Raw genomic sequence first — 15,859 nt, 5'->3', positions numbered from 1 at the left:
TTGTGTAAAATTATGAATATATATTAACCAACTTAAGCAATAACAACACCTTGCATTTAGTTTGATGCAAAAGGTTAATTCATTTTGTTAAGAACTCAAATACCTGTGAGGCAAGAGATAGAGTTCGTTTGGAATCCCCCCTGGACACGATGCAAGTCTGCTTGGCCGGATCCTGTGTTTGTTCCAGAGGTCTTTGCATTCATCCAGGTCTTTCTGTTGAACCCCTCTGAAGCAGAATCTCAGCAAGCATTGGTGTTCGTGGCTTCCATTTAAGTTTCCAGAGTCTCTTAGGTCTCCAAACAAGTCCATCCAAAACTGAGACCTGGGTATATAATTAATATTTAAGAATCAATTTAGCTTTGTTCTTGGTCATTTTATAGGGTTTGTTACATTTTGGTCCCATTTAAAACATGCCACATGTCAAACAAAGTAATGCATATTAGTTTTCCATAAATATTGTAGCGACCCTGCAGTAGTGTTCTTGTTAAAAATGCTGTATTCTTTTCACTCTGTTCTGTGTGTTGATTGTGAGGAGTGGAGAGTTTGGTCTGAGTTTTTCATTTTGTATTGGCGGCGTTAAATCTAGGCAAGCATGCTCATTTCGGCACAACAGCTGACAGTGACCATTTTGAGTTCCTGCAATAAAGTGACGGCTGTTAACGTCTATCTCATCCAACTTTTCAACACGTCCAGCAGGACGCTACTCTGGCGTGACGATCCAGCATAATAGTCCGTGTGCGCGTGACGGAGGGTACACTGTATTGCTGCCATAGTCCCATTCTCAGTCCCGAAGTCTGTTCGTAATCTCATTGGTATCACACCAAGACTCTTTACACAGTTTATATAATTGTGAGCTATAACAGCTGGGTTGTTGTTTGTTGCTCCACACACAAGCCACATCAGTCTTCTTGAAAAGCCATCTATACATCCTGACAGGGCCAAGCCAAAGGGTTTCAGTTTATCATAGCCATCTACATGCCATATGTAATTGGGCCCCATGGAGTGATACGTGCGTCTTGTGAACCTCCTTCGAGTTCTCAAAGCGATTCCTTGAGGATTTAGTTGTCTCAACAGCCTCATAACTACATCACGCTTGACACGCAGCTTGTGTTTTTGTTTGAGAACTTGCCACATGGTCCGATATCCAAACAATTGTCCTGGTCCTCGAAGCTCGGCCAAAATGGCACGCCTCACCTCAGGAAGTGGAGAATAGTTGCCTCGTCTGTACAGTCCAGATTCTTTTAAATGCGTTTTCAGTGTACGCATACTAATTGAAATGTCACGATTACACTTGAGCATATCCAGTATCACCTCGTATGTCTGTCCTGAATCAAAATATTCTCGAATAGCGACAGCTATGTTTGGGTCACCGCTAATGTTCATGTTTGAAAAAAATGCGCCACAGGCAGAGTAACTTCCGGTTCCAAAGATGAACAGCGCGGACGTCCAATCAGTGATGTCTCCTGTTGCCGACTGGTACCTACCCTTTCCGGTTTTCTTAATGTAATTGTGCTTCTCAATTTGTTTTTGTGCTTCTTGATTTGTTTTTGTGCTTCTTCTTTTGTTTTTGTGCTTCTTCTTTTGTTTTTGTGCTTCTTCTTTTGTTTTTGTGCTTCTTGATTTGTTTTTGTGATTCTCAGTTTTGTTTTTGTGCTTCTCAATTTTGTTTTTGTGATTCTCCATTTGTTTTTTTGTTTCTCGATTTTGTTGTTGTGTTTAGCAATTTGTTCATACTGGAGTGCAAAATTCAAACCAATGGAAGATGGACAAGAAAAGTTCAAAGCCATCAGGTGCTCAGGTTAGAAAAAGAGAAAAGAAGAGGTAAGCAGACGTGTGATTGGATAATGGCAGGTCATCCTGAAACTATCAGAGTCAGAATACTTTATTAATCCCTTAGAAAATTATGTGGGTTACAGAAGAAATGGTAAAAATAGCAACAGCAACAGACTAAACTCCAAACAATACATTAAGTTACAGATTTTAATATTAATGAGTCATTGTCAGTTGTTGATTCGTCCTGTTCTCATTGTGTGACGAATTATGATGGCTGTTTGCATACTATGCATACTCTCTCTCTTCCTATGTGTGTGTGTACAACAATTTTATGTTAATGTACAATCCTTAATATGTTTTGTGGGGGGGTGCCAGAGGGAGTGTTCGCCCAGGGCGCCAAACTGGCTAGGACCGCCACTGGCGGCACACATAGTGCTGGGGCCCAGGAACACGCCGGCCAGGCTTTACTAATAATCTACAGTTTTTTTTATCAAAACAGCAGAATTGTGTTGAAGAACTGTGGACAAAGAAATGCTCATCATCATTCCTCCTTATCATTCTGTTTGAAATCATCGCTGCTCTGTGTAATATGCTGTGTTTTGGGTGTCTGTGGAAACAATCGTCCTGCAAGGCGTGGACGTCATTAGCATGCAAGTTCTCACAGCTGCTCAGGTTGTGATTCAATGCATCTCTGCAGCAAGAGCCAACCTGCCATCCTGTAGTCAACAAAGAGGTTTCATTTTTCTCCAGTCAGAGGATCTAAGATGGGGAAAATTCTCTTTACATGCCAAACCTGCTTAAGATAAACCAACAACTTCTCCTCTGAATCACAGAACAGGCAAAAAGAGGTGAGATGTTCCTCTGAGATTAAAGTCGGAATTCTTTTAATGGAAAAGGATTTAACTTTAACAGGCAAGAACACCACACAAGCACATTTACTATGGTTTCTTTTACATGCACATACAACTCAGAATCGAATAGAATTCAACTTTATTGTCATTGCACACGTCACAAGTACAAGGCAACGAAATGCAGCTCGCATCCATCCAGAAGTGCTTCAGCAAAAATATAGATATATTACAGAATATGGATCTGTTATAGGTATGTTACAGTGTGACACACCTGTATGTTATGAATATGCTATATGTGCAGGCTATGAACAGGTATATGGTTAGAAATATGAAAACTAGACAGATTGTAGATGTACAATTGTGAGTGTTAATAAACTGTTGTAACAACTATAATTATTGTATTGCACAGTGTGATCGTCTATACAGCATTTACAGTGGTGCAGTTGAGAACTGTGAGATATATGGATACAGTACAGTGGTATATAAAGTGCTGGTGGTTGTGAGTGGTGGCTCAGTCCATGTTATTATTGTGTGTGTGAGGGTGCAGTTGGCCATTTGTTTGTTTTGTCCATTGTGTGTGTGTGTTCAGTTTTAGGTGGTTGTGTGTGTGTGTGTTCAGTCCATGAGTTTAATGTGGGTGAGACGTCAGGAGGCAGAGTTCAGGAGTCTGACAGCTGTGGTGGTGGTCTCAGTCCGGAGGCTCCTGTAGCGCCTCCCAGAGGGCAGGAGGGTGAAGAGTCCGTGTGCTGGGATTTTTCCCAGCCCTTTTCAGACACCGCTTCCTGTAGATGGCTTGTATGGCAGGAAGTGTTGCTCCAGTGGTTTCTCTGTACAAAGCATGCGGATGGCGTAAACGATGTCCTGTTGTTAAAAAAGGACAGATGTTCACAGGCCTGGTGATCAGAGACGGTTACTGTCCTGCTGTCCAAAGACCTCCATTCATAAATGTACAGACCACAGCACTGACACAGTTAACATGAGTGTCACGCATGGATGCGTTTGTGCACAAACACCTGGAGTGTGCAGCTTTCTATGAAACTGTGCTGTCATCATGTTTGTACTAGTAGCACATCCATGCAGTCCCAGAGTGAACTGAGTACAGCTGAGTACAGTGTGAAAGGACACACACACACACACACACACACACACACACACACACACACACACACGTCATGATGTCTCCGGTGGTTGTCTGGATCTTTGTCCTTGTGTTCTGAGAAGATCAAAATAAGGTAAAAAGGCTTTTAAGGTGAAGCATGTTCAACTTTGTGTTTTCTGTTTCACATGAAAATAAGAACAAACCTGCACTTCGCCACAAACAGAACTGCTGAGGACATCAGAAGCAGGAAAACAACAAGACAGTTTATCTGTCCTCGTGGGAGAGTTTGCTCGAAGTCACCGGACGTCTGCATTCACTGCAATAAAACAAAAGCATTCAGCCCCCTTGAACTTGAGGCCCATGGTGACTCTGGACGAGCTGCAGCGATCTACAGCTCAGGTGGGGGTCTGTCCATAGGACAACTATTAAATGGCCTGTATTTGTATAGCGCTTTACTAGTCCCAAAGCACTTTACACATCGGTGATGGCAGCTACATTGTAGCCACAGCCACCCTGGGGCGCACTGACAGCGGCGAGGCTGCCGGACACTGGCGCCACCGGGCCCTCTGACCACCACCAGTAGGCAACGGGTGAAGTGTCTTGCCCAAGGACACAACGACCAAGACTGTCCAAGCCGGGGCTCGAACCGGCAACCTTCCGATTACAAGGCGAACTCCCAACTCTTGAGCCACGATCGCCTGATGATGTTCCAGCGTCATGTTGTTGCTCCTCCTCCACATGCTTACCTGCCACAGTTTAACTCCGCCTCTCAGACAGTCATGTCACCTGCTCTGCATGCTTTCCTGTACGATGACGTCATCTTGATGTTGACGAGGAGTGTGAGAAAAACTAGCTTTGCCCTGCAGATGGCGATCTTGCACCGTGTTCAGAGAGCCGACACTTTGATGATGCTGCTCTACTCAGCTTACTTTAGCCTGGGCTGGACTCTATATGAGCAGCTTCCACTCTGGTTTCACTCTTAAACACACTTGTTTGATTTCACTTGGAAACGTTGAAAAATAAATATTTTATTGCAAAATGATTTGTTGGTACATTTTTTGAGGGTCAAATATCTTGTTTGATTTGAGGAATGAACTGTTAAGGTGGAAAAAGTGAATCAGGTTAAAATACTTTAAATCAGTGCAGATGTATAATGTAATGTAACATGTTGGTAATGGTTGTAGTGGGCTTGTAATGTAAATGTGTCTGATTAAATGTGACATTAATGGTGACGCTGCATAAACCTGATAAGACAGTTCTATTAGTGGGTCTGTGTGATCAGCATCAGTGGGTTAAGGTGAGGCCTTGACTAGTAGAACGTCATGTTGGTGACAACACATGAGCCAACATCAGACTCCGAGCGCTACGATGCTAAAGATGTTGAGTTTAGATCACAGCCGACCACCAGCAGTCTGAAATGGAATGAAGCCCATTGACAGCCAGCAGGTCTAAACAGGAACGCAGCCATTTGTATGTGTATGTGGCTGCAGCTGACACAGGATTGGTTCAAACTAAACACCAGATGCATTTCACAGAGTTCACAAATAAACTCACGTTTTTATCTTTGACGATCATCATAAAGTAGAATTGATGGTCCAGTAGAAACAGCAGGAGGTTTGAGCCCTTCTGATGCAGCAGAAACAGGATTTGGAGGATAGATTAGAAAGAACTGTACACTGTGAATCAATGCAAGTCTTTCTAGATAGACAGATCTTTAATAATCCTCAGGTAGGTTCCTCTGGGACAGTCACAGATAGAGATTCTGACGTCCTTTGAAAGTTTGAATTTTCATCACTCGTCATGCACACAGATGTTAATTCTACACATTCCTGGTACTGAACTCTAAATCAGTCTGAAGAAAATACTCCTACTAATCTGCATATATGTTGATATCAAATCCTTTTGCAGCACATGGATAAATCTCTATAAATCTTTCAGTCTGATCAGAATGGGCACAGTGTTGTTATTGCAGCTCCCTGATGTTTGAAAAGCTAAATGTCCATTTTAAAGTGCTCGTGTGTAGGATTGTGTTTCCTTTCTTTGTGCCGTTCTTACAGTAAACATGTTTGAATGTTTCCTGTTGCCCTGATGGCTGCACCTGTGTGTAATCTAATGTCAGTACAAATACAGCTGCTCTGTGACGGCCTCAGAGGTTGTCTAAGAGAATATTGGGAGCAACAACACCATGAAGTCCAAAGAACACAGCAGACAGGTCAGGGATAAAGTTATTGAGAAATCTAAAGCAGGCTTAGGCTACAAAAAGGTTTCCCAAGCCTTGAACATCCACGGAGCTCTGTTCAAGCCATCATTCAGAAATGGAAGGAGTCTGGCACAACTGTAAACCTACCAAGACAAGGCCGTCCACCTAAACTCACAGGCCGAACAAGCAGAGCTGATCAGAAATGCAGCCAAGAGGCCCATGGTGACTCTGGACGAGCTGCAGAGATCTACAGCTCAGGTGGGGGAATCTGTCCATAGGACAACTATTAGTGGTGCACTGCACAAAGTTGGCCTTTATGGAAGAGTGGCAAGAAGAAAGCCATTGTTAACAGAAAACCATAAGAAGTCCCGTTTGCAGTTTGCCACAAGCCATGTGGGGACACAGCAAACATGTGGAAGAAGGTGCTCTGGTCAGATGAGACCAACATGCAAAACGCTGTGTGTGGAAAACTAACACTGCACATCACTCTGAACACACCATCCCCACTGTCAGATATGGTGGTGGCAGCATCATGCTCTGGGGGGGCTTCTCTTCAGCAGGGACAGGGAAGCTGGTCAGAGTTGATGGGGAGATGGATGGAGCCAAATACAGGACAACCTTGGAAGAAAACCTATTGGAGTCTGCAAAAGACTTGAGACTGGGGCGGAGCTTCACCTTCCAGCAGGACAACGACCCTAAACATAAAGCCAGGGCACCAATGGGATGGTTTAAAACAAAACATATCCATGTGTTAGAACGGTCCAGTCAAAGTCCAGATCTAAATCCAATCCAGAATCTGTGGCAAGATCTGAAAACTGCTGTTCACAAACGCTGTGCATCTAATCTGACTGAGCTGGAGCTGTTTCAAAGAAGAATGGGCAAAGATTTCAGTCTGTAGATGTGCAAAGCTGGTAGAGACAGACCCTAAAAGACTGGCAGCTGGAACTGCAGCAAAAGCTGGTTCTACAAAGTATTGACTCTGGGGCTGAATAATTACACACACCCCACTTTGCAGTTATTTATTTGTAAAACATGCTTGGAATCATGTATGATTTTCGTTCCACTTCTCACGTGTGCACCACTTTGTGTTGGTCTTTCACCTGGAAGTCCAATAAAACTGATTCATGTTTGTGGCTGTAATGTGACAAAATGTGGGAAAGTTCAAGGGGCCGAATACTTTTGCAAACCACTGTATACAACCACATGGACTGGCTGAGCTTTGTGTTGCTAATTTAGATGTTTGGATCAGGGAATGAAAAATACATTGGAGCAGGCTCTGTGAACATGGGGTGCAGCAAGCGGCTGCCTCACATCACTCACAATATTCTTTGGTTCACTCCTTCAACTGTTAAGTGGTTTAGTTAGAACTCACCTTATCAGCTGTGTTCCAGGAACAAAAGGAGGAAGTATAGTTTTACTTCCTGTATTTATAGCTTCCTGTATTTATAGCTTCCTCCCCCTTCTTCACCTGGTGAAGAAGGGGGAGGATCTTGGTAATTTAACAAAGCTGATTTTACAGTGTTAGTAGAGAAATGGATTTGTTGTGATATGTATCGAGCGTAGAGCTTTATTGCCAGGAAGAGCAGCAGGACAGGTTTGAGTATAGAAATGTTTGTCTCACCTACCTACTGGAGTCCAGGGGTGCAGGTCAGTGTAGCTGTGCGACCTTAACATCTGTTAAGTTCAGTTGTGTTTATTTGACCTGAGTTAATTATGAGTTTTTTATCTATTTTTGTAAATATTGTTTGGTCACAAAATGGTGAATAACTCACTCGCTACACTGGACAGCATCTGTCTTCTGCACTTCTTTGGCTGCTTAAGCCGAGTCCGACCACATGCAGGATGTGCTCTCCCTGCACCTCCTTCTCTGAGGCGTCTCCTCCTGTCTGAGGGCTCTGCTCCTCACAGGTGCAGACGTGTCTTTAATCCATGGAGCTTCAACAGGGGTATCAGAGTGTGTGTGACATACAAGGGAAAACCATCTTTAAGGGTCACGTCACCTCTCGACTTAAACGAAGCTATACCAAGAAACCTGTGAAGAAGCCTGTAGCTGGGCTGAAACAGAAGGTTAGCAGGCAGAAGGGATTTAACGAGGCTGTGATCAGCTGACTCAGTGAAAGCTGTATCAGAGCTGTAGCAATGTTTCTGTGTGAATGAAAATCATTCATGACGAGGGATGGGTATGGTTTTCTCCAATACCAGTACCAAACCGGTACTTTTGAAACGGTGCTTAAAGAATCAAGAAGTCCGGATACATGTAGTGCTTCATGTCCACTTTAAATACTGAAGACAAAAAGGGTAATAAAGAGCAAATGAGCGGCACTGAACACAATGTTAAATGTACCGAATATTAAACTAGGGTTATTGAGTAATGAGAGTAGTTTCTGGGCTGATCCATCTCCCTCAGAGACAGAATAAACAGCTTGAGAGGATTGGTCCAGTAACTCACGTCAGGCTGTGAAGAGTCTGCACGTTTATATTCACTGAACAGATTGTTTTCAGTGGGGGTGGGTCCAGACTCCCCACATTGTTCCAGGACTGCCCAGGACTACATCCACCTTAAATTCCAGTCTAATAACATCATTAGTTGGAAAAATGTCCATTCAAAGTGTGCGTTTTACCTGATCAGGAAACGGGTCGCATACATTTTTGTGTGGAGCAGTCGGAGGGCAGGAGAGGTCGTCACTAACCTCAGACTTCAGCGCTGACACTGTGGATGTGTTTACTGTTTGTGCGGTTGTGTGTTCACGTCACAGGAAAAGGACCTCGTCTTCAGTCTGGCATCGTTTAACCTTTCGCCCTCACAGAAACACAATTTTCCAAAACAAACCTTTCACTTCGATTCCTGTTTTCGACGTTACTCCCTTAATAGAATGTGTTCTGTGACATCGTGCTGCTTTATTAATTTGGCTGTTACTGACCCTCCCGTGTGCTGTTAGCGCGCTGTAACCCGAGCCTAGCTAAACAGTCCCTTGTTGTGCGCATGTCAGAATGAATGGGCCTTGTTTGTTTTTTTTGTTTTTTGAATACATTTTATTGACAAAGCACAAAATACAGACATACAAATACAAAACAGCAAACACAATGTCAGGGGGTTCGTATAAAAAAGCAAAATAGACACAGTCTATTAAAGAATCACATGACATTGAACAGGGAACATAGGTTTATGGTTTTGACAGCTTTTTGATTTTGAGAATGTTGTATGGTTTTAACATATTGTTTGGTTTCAGTTAAAAAGCACTGAAAGGATGGTTTTGCGTTAGAAAATTTTGACTTATGTATATGAAATTTAGCCAATAATATTAATAAATTAATCAAATAAAATTTGTTTGCCCTGTGCATGGTTAAAGAAACCAAACAATATTTTCTCGTAACAAAGAGAGAACTCAGAAAAGATAAAGGAAACAACAAAAACACAAAATTCTTGCAGAAAAGATTCGTGTTTAAGCATGACCAAAATAAATGAGAAATATCTTCCTTCACACAATTACAAAATGTACAGTTAACATCAATGTCCTTTTTATAACGTACAAGAAAAGACCCAGTTGGGTAAAAACGATGAATAACTTTAAAAGATATTTCCTTTACTTTGTTATTTAATAGAAATTTCGACGGTATGGTCCAAATCTTCTCCCATTCCAGGTCCTGGTATAAGTTATTCCAGTAGGCGACAGCCGCTGGGACACAAGTTCTGTCCTTTTGAAACAGAGTTCGTATTTCACGGTTGTTTTTCCTCCTTACAGACGGGAACGGTGGCACGGTGGTTAGCACTGTTGCCGCACAGCAAGAAGGTCCTGAGTTCAATTCCTCCATCAGGCCGGGGTCTTTCTGTGTGGAGTTTGCATGTTCTCCCCGTGTTTGCGTGGGTTCTCTCCGGGTACTCCGGCTTCCTCCCACCGTCCAAAGACATGCAGCTTGTGGGGATAGGTTAATTGACTAATCCAAAATTGTCACTAGGTGTGAATGTGAGTGTGAATGGTTGTCTGTCCCTATGTGTTGGCCCTGCGACAGACTGGCGACCTGTCCAGGGTGTACCCCGCCTTTCGCCCTATGACAGCTGGGATAGGCTCCAGCGCCCCCCGCGACCCTGAAAAGGATAAGCGGAAGCGAATGGATGGATGGAGACGGGAAACACACCTGACCGACATAAGTAACAGCAGGGTCCAGTGGTAAAGGGGTCAAATCACTAACAACAGGATTTCTAAACAACATTAAGACCCCAGCAGGGATCAAACACTACGGCACATTCCTTTGAACAGGAAGACCATGTGTATTCAAAAATTCTGAGTAAGAGAGTAAACCTCCAGCTGGATTTATAAGTTGTGCAACACGATGAATCCCATTATCAAACCAGTTACTTACAAACACAGACTTGTGTTTGTATGAAATGTCTCTAGATGAATGGGCCTTGTTCTCTCCGGCTTATCCACGTAATGACGACACACTTATCACCCACCCATCACTACACCCGGCTGCCCACTGTGGGTTGTCACGACGGAGTTATGTAACGGCCATATCCCAATTCAGGGTCTGCAGCCTCAAAAAGGAGCGTACTCAAAGACCGCCAAGGCCGGAAGTGCGAGGCTTGTGAAATGGGCGGTCGCGCTGCCCAGGTTGCCTAGCAACCATGATAGCTGGAAAGGTGTGGTTGACAGAAACGAAGGAGAACATGTTTTGTTCGTGTGTTTGTTTCTACGTGAGCTTTGTGTGATTCAATAAGACCGGCCGTTATCTGCGTGGCGCCTCGTGGAGAGCGACACCAAACAAACTCCACGCAGCGGACAGGAACACGGAGTTTAATAAAAACGTCATTTTAAGAATAAATGTGGAGATTACAGCTTCCACAGCTAAACACTGCCCTGATTTCTCCTTGTGACCCAGCCACGAGGAACGTCGTGCCACAGCACTACGTCATCAAACCCACTTTGCCCCCGCAGCACGAAAGTCGCGCTTCCCGATAAACACGGTTTACAGGCCGGTCACGTGGTTTTTCCTAACGCGGAACACGCACCGTTACGGGGTTTCGCTCTGTGCTCGATCCACGCACCCACGCGTCGGTACTGTGGGGCCGGGCTGTGTTGTGCTGCTGTGAAAACAAACGGCTGACGTGACTCACTGATGAAGGCGCGTGCAGTCTCCGTGCCTCTGATAATCCTCGAAGAAGAAACGTAATAATGTCAACAAACATTTCACAGTCACGTCTGGTCCACTTCATTCAAAGCTGCTCTGCTGCTGAGTTCACCCAGTAAGAACCACACACCGTCTGCACACGCCGTGGATAAGCACACTGTGATGCACACTCTTAACCAACACGTGCCTGAACGTGTTATCCACGAAAACAACGAAATATTGGAAACAGTTTTATAGTTTTAAGATAAGATAAGATAACCTTTATTAGTCCCACACGTGGGAAATTTGTTTTGTCACAGCAGGAAGTGGACAGTGCAAAAGTTATGAGGCAAAAATTAGAATACAATAAGAATAAATACAGTACACAGCTGTACAGAATAGAATAAAATAAAATACTATATACAGTAGAATAAAATAAAATAAATATACAATAAGATAAAAATAGAATACAAATACAAATGCTATATACAACTGAGTAAAAATACAACGATGACAGAAAGGATTATTGCACTTAGTATTATTGCACATGTATGGATGTGTGTGTTTGATCAGTTAAAGTCTTTATTATGGAGTCTGACAGCAGTGGGGAGGAAAGACCTGCGAAATCTCTCCGTCCCACACCGTGGGTGCCGCAGTCTCCCACTGAAGGAGCTGCTCAGTGCTGTCACAGTCTGCTGCATGGGGTGGGAGATGTTGTCCAACAGTGATGACAGCTTAGCCGCCATTCTCCTGTCACTCACCACCTCCACTGGGTCCAGAGGGCATCCTAGAACAGAGCTGGCCCTTCGGATCAGCCTGTTCAGTCTCTTCCTGTCCCCAGCAGAGATGCTGCCGCCCCAGCAGACCACACCATAAAAGATAGCAGAAGCCACCATAGAAGGTCTTCAGGAGTGGGCCCTCCACTCCAAACAGACCTGAGTCTCCGCAGCAGGTACAGCCTGCTCTGCCCTTTCCTGTAGAGGGCGTCTGAATTATGAGTCCAGTCCAGTTTATTGTTCAGATGAACACCAAGGTACCTGTAGCTGTCCACAGTCTCAATGTCCATACCTTGGATGTTCAGTGGTTGCAGTGGAGGATGTTTGTGCCTGCGGAAGTCTACCACCAGCTCCTTGGTTTTACTAGTGTTGATCTGGAGGTAGTTCAGCTGGCACCAGTCCACAAAGTGCTGAGTCAGTCCTCTGTATCCTTGTACAGAGAACTGACTTTTATAATGAACTTCACAGACAGGAAATTATGAATGTGTATGATATGATCCACAAGCATCAAGTATGATTTACAAATGTGTGCAGTGATTTGTGTGTAACCGCTGAGGACTCACAAATCACGTGTTTGACCACGTGTGTATTTATTTTACACACATCCAGACCTGAGTAAATGCTGATGCACAGATCATTAGGTTCACCACTTACATCATTTTCACTTCCAACAATGTGTCAAACTACGTGAAACATCCACTCGCCTGATACATCCACAAATGTGAGCTGCCTTCATGTCACACTCGTTCTTTTACTGTGTTTTTAACACAATAGGAGTTTCTTCTTCTAAATAAACACAACTGCTTCACAGCTCTAATAAAACACAGGGTTAACAATGAAAGGCATTACAAAAACGCCTATGAAGGTTAATATATGCTTTAATTAACTGTTTCTATATCGTGAGGTGTTCAGGAGGAGACATTAAGCTGGCATCAGTGTTAGCCTGCTTTCTCAGAGAACAGTGACTGATATCTCAGTGCTGTTCCAGATTACCTGGATTACAACTATATCCAAAATAAACAGAGATTAGTTTGCATATATTCACTCCTCTGCATGTGTCCCCTCTCTGCAGCTGCGCACTGACTGGCTTTCCTAGCAGGATGTTCCTCGTAGATTAGCTGTTCTGTTTAAAAAACACCCCCTGCAGAGGACGACCAGATGTCCTGGTTTCATACAGGGACTTGCATGAATACAACTTACATTTGTGAGTCTGTGCAAAGCTGGCAGCATGAACCAAAACCCCACCTGGATGAGCTCTGTGCATATCAGGCGACCGGTGCATTTAAGGTTTTGTTACTGAGCGAGAGAGATGTTTATGAAGGTCAAACCGTGAGTCACTGAACATAAATAATCACCATTTATTCAGGTTGGATGGATGGTCACTTTGTGAGTATAAAGTCCTAAAAATGACACCTGTGTAAATCTTAGTTTATGCTCATGGATCATAACGTGTATGTTCTCTCCACAAAGATCTATTCAGTAAAGCTCTGTTCAGTCTGCTGATGCAGAGGCATGAAGGTGGATTCACACACATTCATGCTCCCATGGAGGCATCACAGAGCTGCTTGGGGTTGTCTCGCCTGAGGACGCTGCATGCAGACTGGAGCAGCTGGGGATCAAACCTCTGGATGAGCTGCTGTATCACCTGAGCTACAATCACCCCAAAGTGTAGATAAGACTGTGGGCCTTATAGCAGGAGACGGCTGTTTGTTTAATGAAGCAGCAGTGGAACAGTCCATCTTTCCTTCTCTCTGGAGTATTGCTGTAAGGTCACTCCAGTCTGTTTCAAAGAACCAGCTCAAAGCTACACGCTGTGTTGGCCCGAGCCTGAGAAAATATGCAGCCGTTGGCGTTTTTATCCTGTTGTTTATGAAAACAAACATTTTATAGTCCCTAACTGCAAAACAGGGAGACATATTTAGTGAATTATAGTGAGTCATACTAATGTGAAAACACTTGTTAGGTTATTTTGTCACGTTCACACGTGTGAAACACATTTGATGAAAACTGCTTGTGAGAATCACATGAAGACTGAAATCACATCAGACGTCATTAAAGACGACTGCTGTGTCAGGATGATTCCACGGGCGAATTCAAATGGGATCCACAGTTTCCACAGTCCCAACCTGTCAGTCAAACGATGTCCTCGCCGATACGGGCCAGGGCGTAATGTCCCACAAACATTACGCTATTATTTAGGTGAGCGCGGGCACAGTCAGTGGACGTCTTCATCCTTAAGCGACTGCCTGCGTACTCTCACCACGTGAGGCTGAGAAATAATGGTCACGGTGAAGCGTGTTCCAAGCAGCTTTGCCACGTCGGTCACGCGTGTTCATGTGTCAGTTTGAGGTCTTTACAACATGAAGCGCCTCGAGGTGACTGTTCTTGTGATTTGGTGCTGCATAAATAGCATTGACTTGAACTGTGAAAAACTCAGGTGGTGGATCTGCCAATTTTAGCATCGTATGCGCCCCACAGTGAACCCACTAGAGCAGCGGTCTCCAACCTTTTTTGCGCCACGGACCGGTTTATGCCCGACAATATTTTCACGGACCGGCCTTTAAGGTGTCGCGGATAAATACAACATAATAAAACTAGTACTGGTACCGAAAAAAAGAAAATTTATTCATAACACACTGAAAAGACCCAGGAAAACCGAGTAAACGATAAAACGATAACAAAATAACGCTGAACACTGATAAAAACCCTGAAAACCAGACATTTCACACCTGAGCCTCAACTCTCGTGGCCCGGTACCAAACGACTCACGGACCGGTCCGAGGCCCGGGGGTTGGGGACCGCTGCACTAGAGGACGTTGGGCTCTGAGGCCATCCTCTGTTTCTGTTTGCCTGCTGGAGGTCATCTTTAGGGCTGATGGATTCCGTACCTGTGCAGCCTCTGCAGTTCAGGTATCTCCGGGTGTCACGCTGGCCTGTTTGTCATGTAACGAATAAGATGACCTTCGACTGTTTTTGTTGTTTTCTACACATTTTATTACGTTACTTTTTGAACCATAGAATATCAACTATTATTGTTATTTTGTATAATTATGTAGTAGTTCAGACATGTTTAATGCTACCATCTCAATGGTGGGACCATTTTCCAGTTACTCCATGGGAGTAGCTTTTTCCTGTGAATCTGCATGAACGCGTCGTGTGTTTGAAATAAGCGTCTTTAAAGGGATTTTCCAGCCTTATTGTTTGTAATATGACTGACTCATCAGCGTCATCTACAAAACCATTTGGTGCAAAAGTGGAAATAACTATATTTACAACTTCTGCAGTAATTCAAAGAGAGCAAAAGAGGAACTAAATGACAGATTTGGTTCATGCGTTTAAGAAATGCATTAATGCAATAGCTCTGACAGATGATCACACACACGAAGAAAACAAATCAACCAATCCATACCGTGTGTTGTACGACATGAATGCTGGAGTAAAGGAGTGTCCGCTCTGGTGTTCAGCTCCGTGCTCCACATGACCATAAAAGGAGGCAGCAGCACAGACCAGTGGGTGCACTTCACTCCAGCTCTTAACTCTTAGCTCGGCACAAAATAAAGGCCATGACAAACCGAGCAGACCAGTGTGTTCATGGGACGTTTGAAGTGGGTCATGGGTCATAACAACAGAATAATAATTAAAACATGTAAAACATGTGATCCCTGTCTATTCTGCAGAAAGAGCTAGGTTCCCATGACAACATCTCAGCTCCAATCATTCCTACTTTAAAGCACCAAAAGCTTTTGTGAGGTCTGTCCTTAGAGCTGCTCTGCTGCTGGCAGCTAACTGGTTTTGTTGCTTAGGTCCAGTCAGCAGGTCTTTGGAGAATGCAGCAGTGTTGTCACCAAGCCCAGATCACTGCTGTGACTACAGAGCTGCTTTGTAGTTCCCTCCACCTGGTGAAAGCAGACGATGTGCTAGAAATGGGAACACTGTATGTGTGACCATCAAACTCAGCATCTGTAACTGTTAACAACAAACTTAAAGTCGCAAAAGACAACTGGAGACAATTTCTGAATGGTATACACCCCCACCCATCACGCTCCTGCCC

General features: G+C 43.9%; 1 long non-coding RNA gene across 1 annotated transcript in view; it reads right to left on the bottom strand.

Moving 5' to 3' along the window:
* Positions 1-1,578, bottom strand: part of LOC121815658 — a 14,950-nt gene extending 13,372 nt beyond the window's left edge. Inside the window, exon 1 of the long non-coding RNA XR_006055247.1 lies at positions 104-1,578. This is a non-coding gene — a long non-coding RNA (uncharacterized LOC121815658). The remainder of the gene's footprint in view (positions 1-103) is intronic.
* Between the last annotated feature and the right edge of the window lie 14,281 nt (positions 1,579-15,859).

Source organism: Haplochromis burtoni, unplaced genomic scaffold (assembly GCF_018398535.1).
Source record: "Haplochromis burtoni strain Fernald_Lab_line unplaced genomic scaffold, NCSU_Asbu1 Contig_261, whole genome shotgun sequence".
Classification (NCBI taxonomy): Eukaryota; Metazoa; Chordata; class Actinopteri; order Cichliformes; family Cichlidae; genus Haplochromis; species Haplochromis burtoni.
The sequence above is the reverse complement of the archived record's forward strand: the minus strand, read 5'-3'. Positions and strand labels throughout refer to the sequence as shown.